We start from the raw sequence: 15,907 nt of genomic DNA on the forward strand, positions 1-15,907 counted from the left end.
CAATTCGACCCCTAGCCTGGGAACCTCCATATGCCGCAGAAGCGGCCCAAAGAAATGGCAAAGAAAAAAAATAAATAAATAAATGACAGAGAGACAGGGAAACAATAGAAAGATCAGTGAAACTGAAATGAAAAGATAGAAAAATTTGATAAACCTTTAGCCAGACTCATCAAGAAAAAAAAAGGGAGAGGACTGAAATCAATAAAATCATAAATGAAAAATGAGATGTTACCACTGACATCATAGAAATACAAAATATTGTTAGAGACTACTACAACAACTATATGACAATAAAGTGGAGAACCTAGAAGAAATGGACAAATTCTTAGAAAGGCACAACCTTCCAACACTGAACCAGGAAGAAAAATAAAATACGAACAGACAAATCACAATTACTGAAATTGAAACTGTGATTCAAAAACGTACATCAGGAGTGGGAGGACAAGATGGTGGAGGAGTAGGGGGACACGCTCGCCCTCTCCCACAAACACACAAAAAAAAACACATCTACAGAATAAATGACTCGCACAGAACAGCAACCAATCGCTGGCAGAGGAACCTAAACTCCAATAACGGCAAGAAGTTCGTGACATTATTGGGCAGAACGGGAGAAAAGAGGAGAGTGAGAGAAGGTGAATCCAAGCAGGACAGGCGCTCCCAAAAGGGAACTGCGGAGGAGAAAGGGATCCCGCACCCTGGAAAGTCACCTACCGGGGGAAAGATCAAACGAACCGGAGGAATCCCCAGATGCAGAGAAGAGTGTAGCAGTAAGTCAGAGTACGGAAAAACCAATGAAGAACCCAATGGACCATCTGAACTACGGGCACAGTCACCAAAAATTGAGACGCCTGGGTGGGGGCTGGGCACCGAGACCTCGCCTCTGAAGGTTAGTCCCCGAGAAAGGGCCGGGGGATGCCTGGGTGGGGGCTGGGCACCGAGACCTCGGCTCCAGAGATTAGTCCCCGGGCTAGGGGGAGCGGGGCAGAGCGGAAACTGCTTGGGAGGTCTCTAAACCATTTGACGGGGCAGAGACTGCCTGGGAGACTAGAAAACAAAGCTGCCGCAGAGGAAGGGAACAATACTCTAGGGACGGGGAAGTGGAAAGCCGCCTCAGAGGGAACCTGGGAGAAGAGCCTGGTCTGTGCCCATGCTGGGGAGGGGAGAGAAGAAGGGGTGGGTCCCCATAGAATACCCCCCACGCCACAGCAAGCTTACAGGCCCGCTAGCTAGCAGAAAGCTGTGCTTCCCAGTGCATTCCCTCCCCCCACCCCCGCCACCCCTTACGCTCTCGCCAAACCTGGGGCTGCCTGCCATCCAGGAGGGCTGGCCTCAACAATTGCCTGAAGCCTACCACTGCAGGGGCTGTCCCTGCACCGGCCTGCTTGCCCTTTGGAGGGGCTACACTTCCACAGAGCAGCACCAAACACCACCAGCCCCCTGGAAAAGGCCTGCAGCCCAGAAAAGCTAGAACAAGCCTAGCCAGGCCGTGAATAGATCGACCTAATTCTCCGACGGTTTTTCTGACACGGGCTCCCCCGGGGAGGAGCCTCTTGGGTCTCCAAGGGCCTTACTACCGCCCAAGCTCCCAGGGAGTGCTGAGACCTAGTGGACCAGCTGCATAGGGCTGCCAGCTCCAGGCAGGACCCCCTGCAGCCCAGAAAAGCTGCAACAAGCCTGGCCGAGTTGGGAAAAGATCTCAGACGGTCTTTCTGAGTTGGGCTGCCCTGAGGAGGAGCCTCTTGGGGCTCAAAGGGCCCTGCTACCTGCCCAAGCCCCCAGGGGGTGCCCCACTCCCGTGCAATAACTGCTCAGCACCACCAGCCCCCTGGAAGAGCCCCTGCAGCCCAGAAAAGCTGCAACAAGCTCGGCCAGACTGTGAAAAGATCCGCCTACATTCTCAGGCTGTCCTTCTGAGTTGGGCTGCCCTAGGGAAGAGCCTCTTAGGTTCTCAGTGACCCAGATAGCTGCTCCAGCCCCCAGGGGGTGATGCACCCCTGAAGAGCAGCTTCCCAACACCGCCAACTCCCTGCAAGAACCCCACAGCCTAAAAACACCAGAGCAAGCTCTGCATGACCAAGTGAAATCTGCTACCATCGTGGGGTGGACCTCCCAGTCCTGTCTGCCCTCAGGAAGCCCACCTTTTCTTCAAAGAAACACTGTTAGCCCCATCAACACTCCAGAAAAGCCACACTGCCTCAAAGAAGATTGACCAACCACGCCAGCCCTCAGAAAATATTCCACGGCAGTGACAAGGCAAACACTACCCGATCACGGAGAGTACAACTCCCTCAGGAGAAAGAAGACAACAAGCAAGATGAAGAAGCTGAGAAACCACCCCCAGTCAAACCAACAGGAGAACTCACCTAAAACAGTCAACAATGAAACAGATCTCTGCAGTCAGACAGACCTGGAGTTCAAAAGAGAAATAGTGAAAATACTGAAGGAATTAAGAGAAGATATGAACAGTAATGCAGATACCCTCAAAAAGGAGCTAGAAAATATGAGGAGGAGCCAAGAAAAACTAGAACATTCATTTGCAGAGATGCAAACTGAACTAGGGGCAGTAAAAACCAGAATGAATAATGCAGAAGAACGAATCAGTGATATGGAAGATAGAATAATGGAAATCACTCAATCTGGTCAATAGACAGAAAACCGAATCAAAAAACAGGAAAGCAATATAAGAGACCTATGGGATAATATAAAGTGGGCCAATCTACCCATAATAGGAATTCCAGAAGGAGTAGAAAAAGATAAGGGAATGGAAAATATATTTGAAGAAATTATCGCTGGAAACTTCCCAAATCTAAAGGATACTGGATTCAAGATACAAGAAGCACAGAGGGCCCCAAACAAACTGAACCCAAACAGACCCACACCAAGACACATCATAATAAAAATGGCAAAAGTTAGTGATAAAGAGAGGATCCTAAAGGCAGCAAGAGAAAAGCAGAATGTTACCTACAAGGGAACCCCCATAAGAATATCAGCTGATTTCTCTACAGAAACACTACAGGCCAGGAGGGAACGGCAAGAGATATTTAAAGTGCTCAAAGGAAAAAATATGCAACCTAGAATACTCTATCCAGCAAGAATATCATTTAAAATAGAAGGGGAAATAAAAATTTTTCCCAACAAACAAAAACTTAAAGAATACAGCAACACAAAACCCAGGTTAAAGGAAATATTGAAAGGGCTTCTCTAAGCCAAAAAGAAAGGAAGGAAAGGGAAGAAAAAAGAAAAGAAAAAAAGAAGAAGAAGAGGAAGAGGAAGAACTAGGACTGAGGAAATCGCAGTCAGAGAGCAGTCACTCAAATAAGCCAGCATACAGATTTAATCATGAACATGCTTCAAACAAAATAAAATTGAAAATAAAAAAATAAAAAAGACTCATCAAAACCATAAAATGTGGGCAAGGGATGTTAGGAAGTAAATAACCCTTTTTGATTGTTTGTTTGTATGTCTCTCTTCTTAATAATAATACAGTAATGAAGTGTTTGAACTTACAGGACCATCAGGCTAAAACACACAATTATGGGAAGGGGTTAGCATACTTAAAAAACAGGGCAACCACAAGCCAAAACCAAATATTGCATTTGCAAAAAATGAAAAAAAAAATACACTCAAGCAGATAATAACAGGAGACCATCCAACCAAAAAAAAAAAAGAAAGAAAGAAAGAAAGGAAGAATGGAGAACCATAGAATCAATTGGAACACGAGGTTCAAATGGCAATAAATAATCATCTATCAATTATCACCTTAAATGTCAATGGACTGAATGCCCCAATCAAAAGACACAGAATGGCTGAGTGGATAAAAAGGCAAAAACCTTCAATATGCTGCCTACAAGAAACTCACCTTAGGACAAAAGATACATATACATTGAAAGTGAAAGGGTGGGGAAAAATATTTCACGCCAATAGACATGACAGAAAAGCAGGAGTCGCAACGCTCATATCAGACAAAATAGACTTTAAAACAAAAGACATAAAGAAAGACAAAGAAGGACACTATTTAATGATTAAGGGATCCATCCAAGGAGAGGATGTTACTATCATCAACATATATGCCCCAAACATAGGAGCCCCTAGATACATACAACAAATATTAACAGACATAAAGGGAGATATTGATGAGAATACAATCATAGTAGGAGACCTAAATACCCCCCTCACATCAATGGACAGATCCTCTAGACAGAAAACCAATAAAGCAACAGAGATCCTAAAGGAAATAATAGAAAATTTAGACTTAACTGATATCTTCAGGACACTACATCCAAAAAAATCAGAATACACATTCTTCTCAAATGCTCATGGAACATTCTCAAGAATCGACCACACATTGGGACATAAAGCGAATCTCAATAAATTTAGGAGCATAGAAATTATCTCAAGTATCTTCTCTGACCACAATGCCATGATATTAGAAACCAACCATGGGAAAAGGAAAGAGAAAAAACCTACTCCATGGAGACTAAACAACATGCTACTAAAAAACCAATGGGTCAATGAGGAAATCAAGAAGGAAATTAAAAACTACCTTGAAACAAATGATAATGAAGACACAACCTCTCAAAATCTATGGGATGCTGCGAAAGCAGTGCTCAGAGGGAAATTTATAGCAATCCAGGCCTTTCTCAAAAAAGAAGAAAGATCCCAAATTGACAACTTAACCCTCCACCTAAACGAATTAGAAAAAGAAGAACAAAAAAGTCCTAAAGTCAGCAGAAGGAAGGAAATTATAAAGATCAAAGAAGAAATCAATAAAATAGAGACTCAAAAAACAATAGAGAAAATTAATAAAACCAAGAGCTGGTTCTTTGAAAAGGTGAACAAAATTGACAAACCCCTGGCCAGACTCACTAAAAAGAGGAGAGAAAGAACCCAAATCACCAAAATTATAAATGAAAAAGGAGAAATCACAATGGATACAGCAGAAATACAAAAAACCATAAGAGAATACTGTGAACAACTGTATGGCAACAAGTTTGACAATCTGGAAGAAATGGACAATTTTCTAGAATCTTACAGCCTGCCAAAACTGAATCAAGCAGAAACAGACCAACTGAACAGACCAATCACTAGAAATGAAATTGAAGAGGTCATAAAATCACTCCCTACAAATAAAAGTCCAGGACCAGATGGCTTCACAGGTGAATTCTATCAAACATATAAAGAGGAATTGGTGCCCATCCTCCTTAAACTCTTTCAAAAGGTTGAAGAAGAAGGAATACTCCCAAAGACATTCTATGAGGCCACCATCACCCTCATTCCAAAACCAGGCAGAGATACCACCAAAAAAGAAAACTATCGGCCAATATCATTGATGAATATAGATGCAAAAATTCTCAACAAAATCTTAGCCAACCGAATCCAACAACATATCAAAAAAATTATACACCATGACCAGGTTGGGTTCATCCCAGGTTCACGAGGATGGTTCAACGTACGCAAATCAATCAGCATCATACACCACGTTAACAAAAAAAAAGTCAAAAATCATATGATCATCTCAATAGATGCAGAAAAAGCATTTGACAAAGTTCAACATCCATTCATGATCAAGACCCTCGCCAAAGTGGGTATAGAGGGAACATTCCTAAACATAATCAAAGCCATTTATGAGAAACCCACAGCAAATATAATCCTCAATGGGGAAAAACTGAAGGCCTTCTCACTCAAATCTGGAACAAGACAGGGATGCCCACTCTCACCACTGCTCTTCAACATCGTTTTGGAAGTCTTAGCCACAGCAATTAGACAAACAAAAGAAATAAAAGGCATCCATATAGGAAGAGAAGAGATCAAACTGTCACTGTATGCAGATGACATGATTCTATACCTAGAAAACCCTAAGGACTCAACCCCAAAACTCCTTGAACTGATTAATAAATTCAGCAAAGTGGCAGGATATAAGATTTACATTCAGAAGTCAGTTGCATTTCTGTATACCAGCAATGAAACATTAGAAAAGGAATACAAAAATACGATACCTTTTAAAATTGTACCTCACAAAATCAAATACCTCGGAATACACCTGAACAAAGAGGTAAAGGACCTATATGCCGAGAACTAAAAAACCTTAATCAAAGAAATCAAAGAAGATGTAAAGTAATGGAAAGATATTCCATGTTCCTGGATTGGAAAAATCAATATTGTGAAAATGGCCAACCTACCCAAAGCAATCTACAGATTCATTGCAATCCCTATCAAATTACCCATGACATTTTTCACAGAACTAGAACAAACAATCCAAACATTTATATTGAACCACAAAAGACCCAGAATCGCCAAAGCAATCCTGAGAAACAAAAACCAAGCAGGAGGCATCACTCTCCCAGACTTCAAGAAATACTACAAAGCCACAGTCATCAAAACAGTGTGGTACTGGTATCAAAACAGACAGACAGACCAATGGAACAGAATAGAGAATCCAGAAATAAATCCTGACACCTATGGTCAATTAATCTTTGACAAGGGAGGCAAGAACATAAAATGGGAAAAGGAAAGTCTATTCAGCAAGCATTACTGGGAAACCTGGACAGCTGCATGCAAAGCAATGAAACTAGAACACACCCTCACACCATGCACAAAAATAAACTCAAAATGGCTGAAAGACTTAAATATACGACAGGTCACCATCAAACTCCTAGAAGAAAACATAGGCAAAACACTCTCTGACATCAACCTCATGAATATTTTCTCAGGTCAGTCTCCCAAAGCAATAGAAATTAGAGCAAAAATAAACCCATGGGACCTCATCAAACTGAAAAGCTTTTGCACAGCAAAGGAAACCAAAAAGAAAACAAAAAGACAACTTTCAGAATGGGAGAAAATAGTTTCAAATGATGCAACCGACAAGGGCTTAATCTCTAGAATACATAAGCAACTTATACAACTCAACAGCAAAAAAAACAATCAATCAATGGAAAAATGGGCAAAAGACCTGAATAGACATTTCTCCAAAGAAGATATACAGATGGCCAACAAACACATGAAAAAATGCTCAACATCGCTGATCATAAGAGAAATGCAAATCAAAACTACCATGAGGTACCACCTCACACCAGTCAGAATGGCCATCATTAATAAATCCACAAATAACAAGTGCTGGAGGGGCTGTGGAGAAAAGGGAACCCTCCTGCACTGCTGGTGGGAATGTAAACTGGTACAGCCACTCTGGAGAACAGTTTGGAGATACCTTAGAAATCTATACATAGACCTTCCATATGACCCCGCAATCCCACTCTTGGGCATATATCCGGACAAAGCTCTACTTAAAAGAGACACTTGCACCCACATGTTCATTGCAGGACTATTCACAATACCCAGGACATGGAAACAACCCAAATGTCCATCGACAGATGATTGGATTTGGAAGATGTGGAATATATACACAATGGAATACTACTCAGCCATAAAAAAGGATGACAAAATGCCATTTGCAGCAACATGGATGGAACTAGAGAATCTCATCCTGAGTGAAATGAGCCAGAAAGACAAAGACAAATACCATATGATATCACTTATAACTGGAATCTAATATCCAGCACAAATGAACATCTCCTCAGAAAAGAAAATCATGGACTTGGAGAAGAGACTTGTGGCTGCCTGATGGGAGGGGGAGGGAGTGGGAGGGATCGGGAGCTTGGACTTATCAGACACAACTTAGAATAGATATACAAGGAGATCCTGCTGAATAGCATTGAGAACTATGTCTAGATACTCATGTTGCAACAGAAGAAAGGGTGGAGGAAAAACTGTAATTGCAAAGTATACATGTAAGGATAACCTGACCCCCTTGCTGTACAGTGGGAAAATAAAAAAAATAAAAATAAAAAAATAAAAAATAAAATAAAAATTAAAAAAAAAACTTACACCAAACCAAAGTCCAGAACCACGTGACTTCACAGGCGAATTCTACCAAACATTCAGAAAAGAGTTTACACCTATTCTTTTGAAACTCTTCCAAAATTGTGGAAGGAGCACTCCCAAGCTCATTCTATGAAGCCACCATTAATTACTGTGATACCAAAACCAGACAAAGATACCACAAAAAAAAGAGAAAATTACAGGCCAGTATCACTGATAAACATAGACGCAAAGATCCTCAACAAAGTACTAGCAAGGTGAACAATACATTAAAAGAATCATACCTCATGATCAAATGGTATTTATCTCAAGGAATGCAAAGATTCTTCAATATCAACAAATAAATCAGTGTGATACACTATATTAACAAAATGAAGAATAAAAACCATACATTCCTCTCAATAGACGCAGAAAAAAACTTTTGAAAGAAATTCAACATGAATTTATGATTAAAAACTTTCCAGAAATTCAGCATAAATGGAATATACCTCAACATAACAAAGGCCATGTATTACAACCCCCAGCTACTGTCATATTCAATGGTGAAAAACTGAAATACTTCTGCTAACATCAGGAACTAGGAAAGGATGACCACTCTGACCACTTTATTCGATGTAATTTTTGAAGTCCTAATTATGACAATCAGAGAAGAAAAAAATTTTATTTTTTTATATTTTTTGTGTGTCTTTTTGTCTTTTTGTCTTTCCTAGGGCCATACCTGTGGCATATGGAGATTCCTAGGCTACGGGTCTAATCGGACCTGTAGCTGCCGGCCCATGCCAGAGCCACAGCAATTCGGAATCCGAGCCACATCTGTGACCTACACCACAGCTCATGGCAATGCCAGATCCTTAACCCGCTGAGCAAGGCCAGGATCGAACCTGCAACCTAATGCTTCCTAGTCAGATTTGTTAACCACTGAGCCATGATGGGAACTCCAAGAAAAAGAAATTTTAAAATTCTAAATTGGAAAAGAAGAATTAAAAGTGTCACTGGAGATGGGATTAAGATGGCAGAATAGAAGGACTGGAGCTCAACTTCTCTCCTAAAAACAACAAAATTCACAACTAAAGGCTGAGCAGTCTTCAACCAATGGAACAGAAATTTTAAAAAAGATATCCTACTCCAGAAGAAAAAGAGGAGGCCACATCAAGAGGTAGGAGGAGCCATTAGATGTTATAAACAGCCTCATACTTCCTGGGTGGGAAGCCCCACAGACTGGGAAAAAACTGGCTCACAGAGACTCACCTACAGGAGTGAGAGTTCTGAGCCACACATCAAACTCTCAAGTGTGGGGATCTGGCACAGGGAGAAAGAGCCCCTGGTTCATCTGGCATTGAAGGCCAGTGGGGCTTGTGCACAGGAGCTCCACAGGACTGGGAGAAACAGAGACCCCATTCTTAAAAGGTGCACACAGACTTTCACGTGCACTGAGTCCCAGGGCAAAGCAAAGTCTCCATGGGAATCTGTCAAACCCAACTGCAGTTCTTGGAGGACCTCCTGGGAAACAGGGGTGAATGTGGCTTGTTGTGAGGGAAGGGCATCGAAAGCAAAGCTCTCGGGAATATTCAGCAGCAGTGCCTTTCTCTGGAGGTGGCCATTTAGGGAAAATCTGGCCCCACCCCTCAGCCAGCTGCTGAGAAGCACCAGGGCAAACAACAACCCAGGTGGGATCACAGCCCCACCCCTCAGTGAACAGGCTACCTAAAGACCCCTCAGGCACACAGCCACCTCTAATCCCATCCAGAGACTAAGCCCCACCCACCAGAGGGATTAGAATCGGCTCCACCTACCAGTGGGCAGGCATCAGCCCCTCCCATCAGGAAGGCTACAGCAAGCCCCCATACCAACCTCAGCCACAGTGGGGCAGATATCAGAAGAAAGAGATGCTACAACTCTATTATCTGTAAGAAGGTCACCAAACCAAAAACCTATAAAAATGGAAAGACAAAGGACTATAACTCAGATGAGGGAGAAAGGAAAAAAAACCAGAAAATTAGCTAAGCAATGAGGAGATTCTTTTTCCAGGAAAAAGACTTTAGACTGTTGATGCTGAAGATGATGCAAGACATTGGAAATAAACTGGAGGCAAAGATGGATAACTTACAGGAAACACTGAGCAAAGAGATACAAGATATAAAACTTAAACAAGAAGAGATGCAAAATACAATAACTGAAATAAAAAATTCACTAGAAGCAGCTAACATCAGAATACAGGAGGAAGAAGAACGAACAAGTGAGGTGGAGGACAGATGAGTGGAAATTAGGGATGCAGAACAGAAAAGAGAAAAAAGATTGAAAACAAAATGAAGAAAGTCTCAGAGGACTCTGGGACAATGTTAAATGCACCAACATCCACATTATAGGGGTGACAGAAGGAGAAGAAGAGAGAGAAGGAGACAGAAAAAAAATATTCCAAGAGATAATAGCCAAAAACTTCCCTCACATGGGGAAGGAACCACTCATTCAAATCCAAGAAGCACAATGAATACCATATAAAATAAACCCAAGGAGGAACACCCCGAGACACATATTAATCAAACTGACCAAAATTAAAGACAAAGAGAAAATCTTGAAAGCAGCTAGGGAAAAGAAACAAATAACATACAAGGGAACCCCAATAAGGCTATCGGCAGATTTTTCAACAGAAACTCTGCAGGCCAGAAGGGAGTGGCATGATATACTTAATGGGATGAAAGGAAAAAACCTCCAACCAAGATTACACTACTCAGCAAGGCTCTCATTCAGATGTAAAGGATAAATCAAAACCTTCACAGATAAGCAAAAGTTGAGAGAATTCAGAAACACTAAACCAGCCTTACAATAAATACTAAAGGAACTTCTTTTTTTTTTTGGTCTTTTTAGCTATTTCTTGGGCCGCTCCCGTGGCATATGGAAGTTCCCAGGCTAGGGGTCGAATCAGAGCTGTAGCCACTGGCCTACACCAGAGCCACAGCAACGCAGGATCCGAGCTGCGTGTGCAACCTACACCACAGTTCATGGCAACACCGGATCGTTAACCCACTGAGCAAGGGCAGGGATCGAACCCGCAAACACATGGTTCCTAGTCGGATTCGTTAACCACTGCGCCACAACGGGAACTCCTAAAGGAACTTCTATAGGCAGAAAAGAACAAGAGAAGAAGGAAAGGAAAAAGAGCAGCAAAAACAAATCCAAAGCAATTAATAAAATGGCAATAAGAACACACATATCAATAATACCTTAAATGGTAATGGACTAAACACCCCAACCAAAAGACATAGAGTTACTGAATGGATACAAAAACAAGACCCATATATATGCTGTCTTCAAGAGACCCACTTCACTTCTAGGGTCATATACAAATTGTAAGGGAGAGGATGAAAGAAAATATTTCATGCAAAATCAGGGATCAAAAGAAAGCTGGAGTAGCAATACTCATACCAGACAAAATAGACTTTAAAATGAAAAATATTTTAAGGGACAAAGAAGGACATTACATAATGATCAAAGGATCAATCCAAGAAGATGATATAACAAGTGTAAATATCTATGCACCCAACACAGGTTCACCACAATATATAAGGCAACTGCTAACAACCTTAAAAGGACAAATCAACAATAACACAATCATAGTGGGGGACTTTAACACCCCACTTACAGCAATGGACAGATCATCCGGACAGAAAATCAATAAGGAAACACAGGCCCTGAATGAAGCATTAGATCAGATGGACTTAATAGATATTTATAGGACATTCCATCCAAAAGCAACAGAATACACATTCTTCTCAAGTGCACATAGAACATTCTCTAAGATTGATCACATCCTGGGCTACAAATCCAGCCTTGATAACTTTAAGAACATTGAAATCATATCAAGCATCTTTTCTGACCACAATGCTATACGACTGGAAATCAACAAGAAAAAAACTGCAGAAAACACAAACACGTGGAGACTAAACAACATGCTACTAAACAACTAATGGATCACTGAAGAAATCAAAGAGGAAATGAAAAAATACCTGGCAGCAAATGACAACAAAGATACAACACTCCAAAACCTATGGGATGCAGCAAAAGCCGTTCTAAGAGGAAAGTTTGTAGCAATACAAGCCCACCTCAGGAAACAAGAAAAAGCCCAAATAAACAAGCTAACTTTACATCTAAAGCAGCTTGAGAGAGAAGAACAGATGAGACCTAAAGTTAGTAGATGGAAAATCATAAAGATCAGAGCAGAAATCAATGAAATAGAAACAAAGAAAACCATAGAAAAGATCAATGAAACGAAAAGGTGGTTCTTTGAAAAGATCAACAAAATTGATAAACCCCTAGCCAGACTTATCAAGCAAAAAAGAGAGAGGAGTCAAATCAATAAATTAGAAATGAAAAAGAAGTAACAACGGACATCACAGAAATACAAAGGATCATAAGATCTAGATACTCATGTTACAACAGAAAAAATGGTGGGAAAAAAATGTAAATGTAATGTATACATGTAGGGATAACTTGAGCCCCTTGCTGTACAGTGGGAAAATAATATAAAAATTTTTTAAAAAGAATAAATAAAATGAAATTTTAAAAAAAGGATCATAAGAGACTACTATATGCAACTATATGCCAATAAAATGGAAAACCTAGAAGAAATGGACAAATTCTTAGAAAAGTACATTCTTCCAAGACTAAACCAAGATGAAATAGAAAAGATGAATGGACCAATCACAAGAACTGAAATTGAAACTGTGATTAAAAAACTTCCAACAAACAAAAGTCCAAGACCAGATGGCTTCACAGGCGAATTCTATCAAACATTCAGAGAAGAGCTAACATCTATCCTTCTGAAACTATTTCAAAAAATTGCAGAGGAAGGGACACTCCCAAGCTCATTCTATGAGGCCACCATCACCCTGTACCAAAACCAGACAAATACTCCACAAAAAAAAGAAAACTACAAGCCAATTTCACTGATGAACATTGATGCAAAAATCCTCAACAAAATACTAGCAAACCGCATCCAACAATACATTAAAAGGGTTGTACATCATGATCAAGTGGGATTTATCCCAGGGATGCAAGGGTTCTTCAATATCCACAAATATATCAGTGTGATACACCACTGATGTATAAAAGAATACAAACCATATGATCCTCTCAATAGATGCGGAAAAAGCCTTTGACAAAATCCAACACCCATTTCTGATAAAAACCCTTCAGAAAGTGGGCATAGAGGGAACCTACCTCAACATGATAAAGGCCATATACAACAAACCCACAGTGAACATCATTCTCAATGGTGAAAAGCTGAAAGAATTCCCGCTGAGATCAGGAACAAGACAAGGATGTCCACTCTCGCCATTACTCTTCAACATAGTTCTGGAAGTCCTAGCCACAGCAATCAGAGAAGTAAAAGAAATAAAAGGAATCCAAACTGGAAAGGAAGAAGTAAAACTATCCCTATTTGCAGATGACATGATACTATACCTAGAGAATCCTAAAGACTCTACCAGAAAACTGTTAGAGCTCATCCACGAATTCGGCAAAGTCGCAGGATACAAAATCAATACACAGAAAAGGACGGCATTTCTATATACTAACAAAGAAAGAGCAGAAAAGGAAATTAGGGAAGCAATCCCATTTACCATCGCATCCGAAAGAATAAAATACCTAAGAGTAAACCTACTTAAAGAGACAAAAGACCTGTACTCTGAAAACTATAAGACACTGATGAAAGAAGTCAAAGATGACACAAATATTTGGAAAGACATACCATGCTCTTGGATTGGAAGAGTCAATATTATCAAAATGACTATTACTACCCAAGGCAATCTACAGATTCAATGCAATCCCTATCAAATTACCAAGGTCATTTTTCACAGAACTCAAACACAGTATTTTAAAGTTTGTTTGGAAGCACAAAAGACCCAGAATAGCCAAAGACATCCTGAAAAAGAAAAATGGAGCTGGAGGAATCAGGCTCCCAGACTTCAGACTATACTACAAAGCAACAGTCATCAAATCCATATGGTACTGGCACAACGACAGAAATATAGATTAGTGGAACAGGAGAGAAAGCCCAGAATTAAACCCACGCACCTACAGCCAACTAATCTATGACAAAGGAGGCAAGTATATACAATGGAGAAAGGACAGCTTGTTCAATAAGTGGTGCTGGGAAAACTGGACAGCCACATGGAAAAGAATGAAATTAGAGCACTCCCTAACACCATACACAAAAATAAATTCCAAATGGATTAAAGACCTAGATAGAAGACCAGACACTATAAAACTAGAGGAAAACATAGGCCAAACACTCTCTGACATAAATAACAGCAACATCTTCTCAGATCCACCTCTTAGAGTAATGACAGTAAAAACAAAAATAAACAAATGGAACTTAATTAAACTTAAAAGTTTCTGGACATCAAAGGAAATCTTAAACAAAACGAAAAGACAACCTACAGAATGGGAGGAAATCTTTGCAAATCAATAAACTGACAAGGGATTAATCTACAAAATTAAAAACCTTCTGCAGCTCAATACCAAAAAAACAAACTCAATACCAAAAAAACAAACAACCCCATCAAAAAATGGGCAGAAGACCTAAACAGACAGGTCTCCAAAGAAGACATACAGATGGCCAAGAAACACATGAAAAGATGTTCAACATCACTCATTAGAGAGATGCAAATCAAAACCATGATGAGGTACCACCTTACACCAGCCAGAATGGCCATCATCAAAAAGTCTACAAACAAGAAGTGCTGGAGAGGGTGTGGAGAAAAAGGAGCCCTATTACACTGTTGGTGGGATTGTAAATTGGTGCAACTACTGTGGAAAACAGGATGGAGATTCCTCAGAAAACTAAACATAGAACTACCATTGATCCAGCAATCCCACTCCTGGGCATCTACCCAGAGAAAACCACCACTCGCAAAGACACATGTACTCTGATGTTCATCGCAGCACTATTTGCAATAGTCAAGACATGGAAACCACCTAAATGTCCATCGACAGAGGAGTGGATCAAGAAGATGTGTACATATACACAATGGAATATTACTCAGCCATTAAAAGAAACAAATACTAGCATTTTTAGCAACATGGATAGACCTAGAAATTATCATGCTAAGTGAAGTCAGCCATACAATGAGACACCAACATCAAATGGTTTCACAGACATGTTGAATCTGAAAAAAGGACAGAATGAACTTCTTTGCAGAACAGACACTGACTCACAGACTTTGAAAAACTTAGGTTTCCAAAGGAGACAGGTTGGGGGGAGGGGGGATGTGCTGGGGTTGTGGGATGGAAATCCTATAAGATTGGGTTGTGATGATAATTGTACAACTATAAATGTAATAAATTCATTGAGTAATAAAAAATTTTTTAATTAAAAATCTAAAATAAAGAAGTGAAAGTGTTACTGTTTGCAGATTACATGACACTATACATAAGACTCCTAAGGATGCCACTACAAAACTACTAGAGCTCATAAATGAATTTGGTAAAGTTTCAGGATACAGAATTAATACACAGAACTCTTTTGCTTTCCTAAACACTAACAACAAAAGATTAGAAAGAGAAATTATGGAAACAATCCTATTTACCATCAAATCACAAGGAATAAAACACTGAGGAATAAACCTACCTAAAGAGAAAAAAAGACCTGTTCTATGAAAACTATGACACTTATGAAAGAAATCAAAGATGGCACAGAGAGATATACATGTTCTTGGAATGGAAGAATCATTATTGTCAAAATGACTATACTACCCAAGGCAATCTACCAATTCAATTCAGTCCCTATCATATTACCAATGGCATTTTCACAGAGCTAGAAGAGAAATTTTTTTAATTTGTATGGAAACACAAAAGACCCCTAATTGACAAAGCAATCTTAAAAAAAGGAAAACAGAAATGGAAGAATCAGGCTCCCTGACTTAAAACTACACTGCAAAGGTACATTCATCAAAACAGTATGGTAATGGCACAAAAACAGAATATAAATCAGTGGAACAGGAAATAAAGCTCAGAAATAAACCCAAGCATCTAC

The 15,907-nt window shown here is 40.1% G+C and overlaps 1 long non-coding RNA gene across 1 annotated transcript in view; it reads right to left on the reverse strand.

Moving 5' to 3' along the window:
* Window positions 1-15,907, reverse strand: part of LOC146401763 (uncharacterized) — a 909,931-nt gene that overhangs the window by 534,264 nt on the left and 359,760 nt on the right. The window lies entirely within an intron of this gene.

Source organism: Sus scrofa, chromosome 7 (genome assembly GCF_054392235.1).
Source record: "Sus scrofa isolate SSC_HxYL_T2T_F1_AM1 chromosome 7, Sscrofa_HxYL_maternal_Yorkshire_Landrace_v2.0, whole genome shotgun sequence".
NCBI lineage: Eukaryota > Metazoa > Chordata > Mammalia > Artiodactyla > Suidae > Sus > Sus scrofa.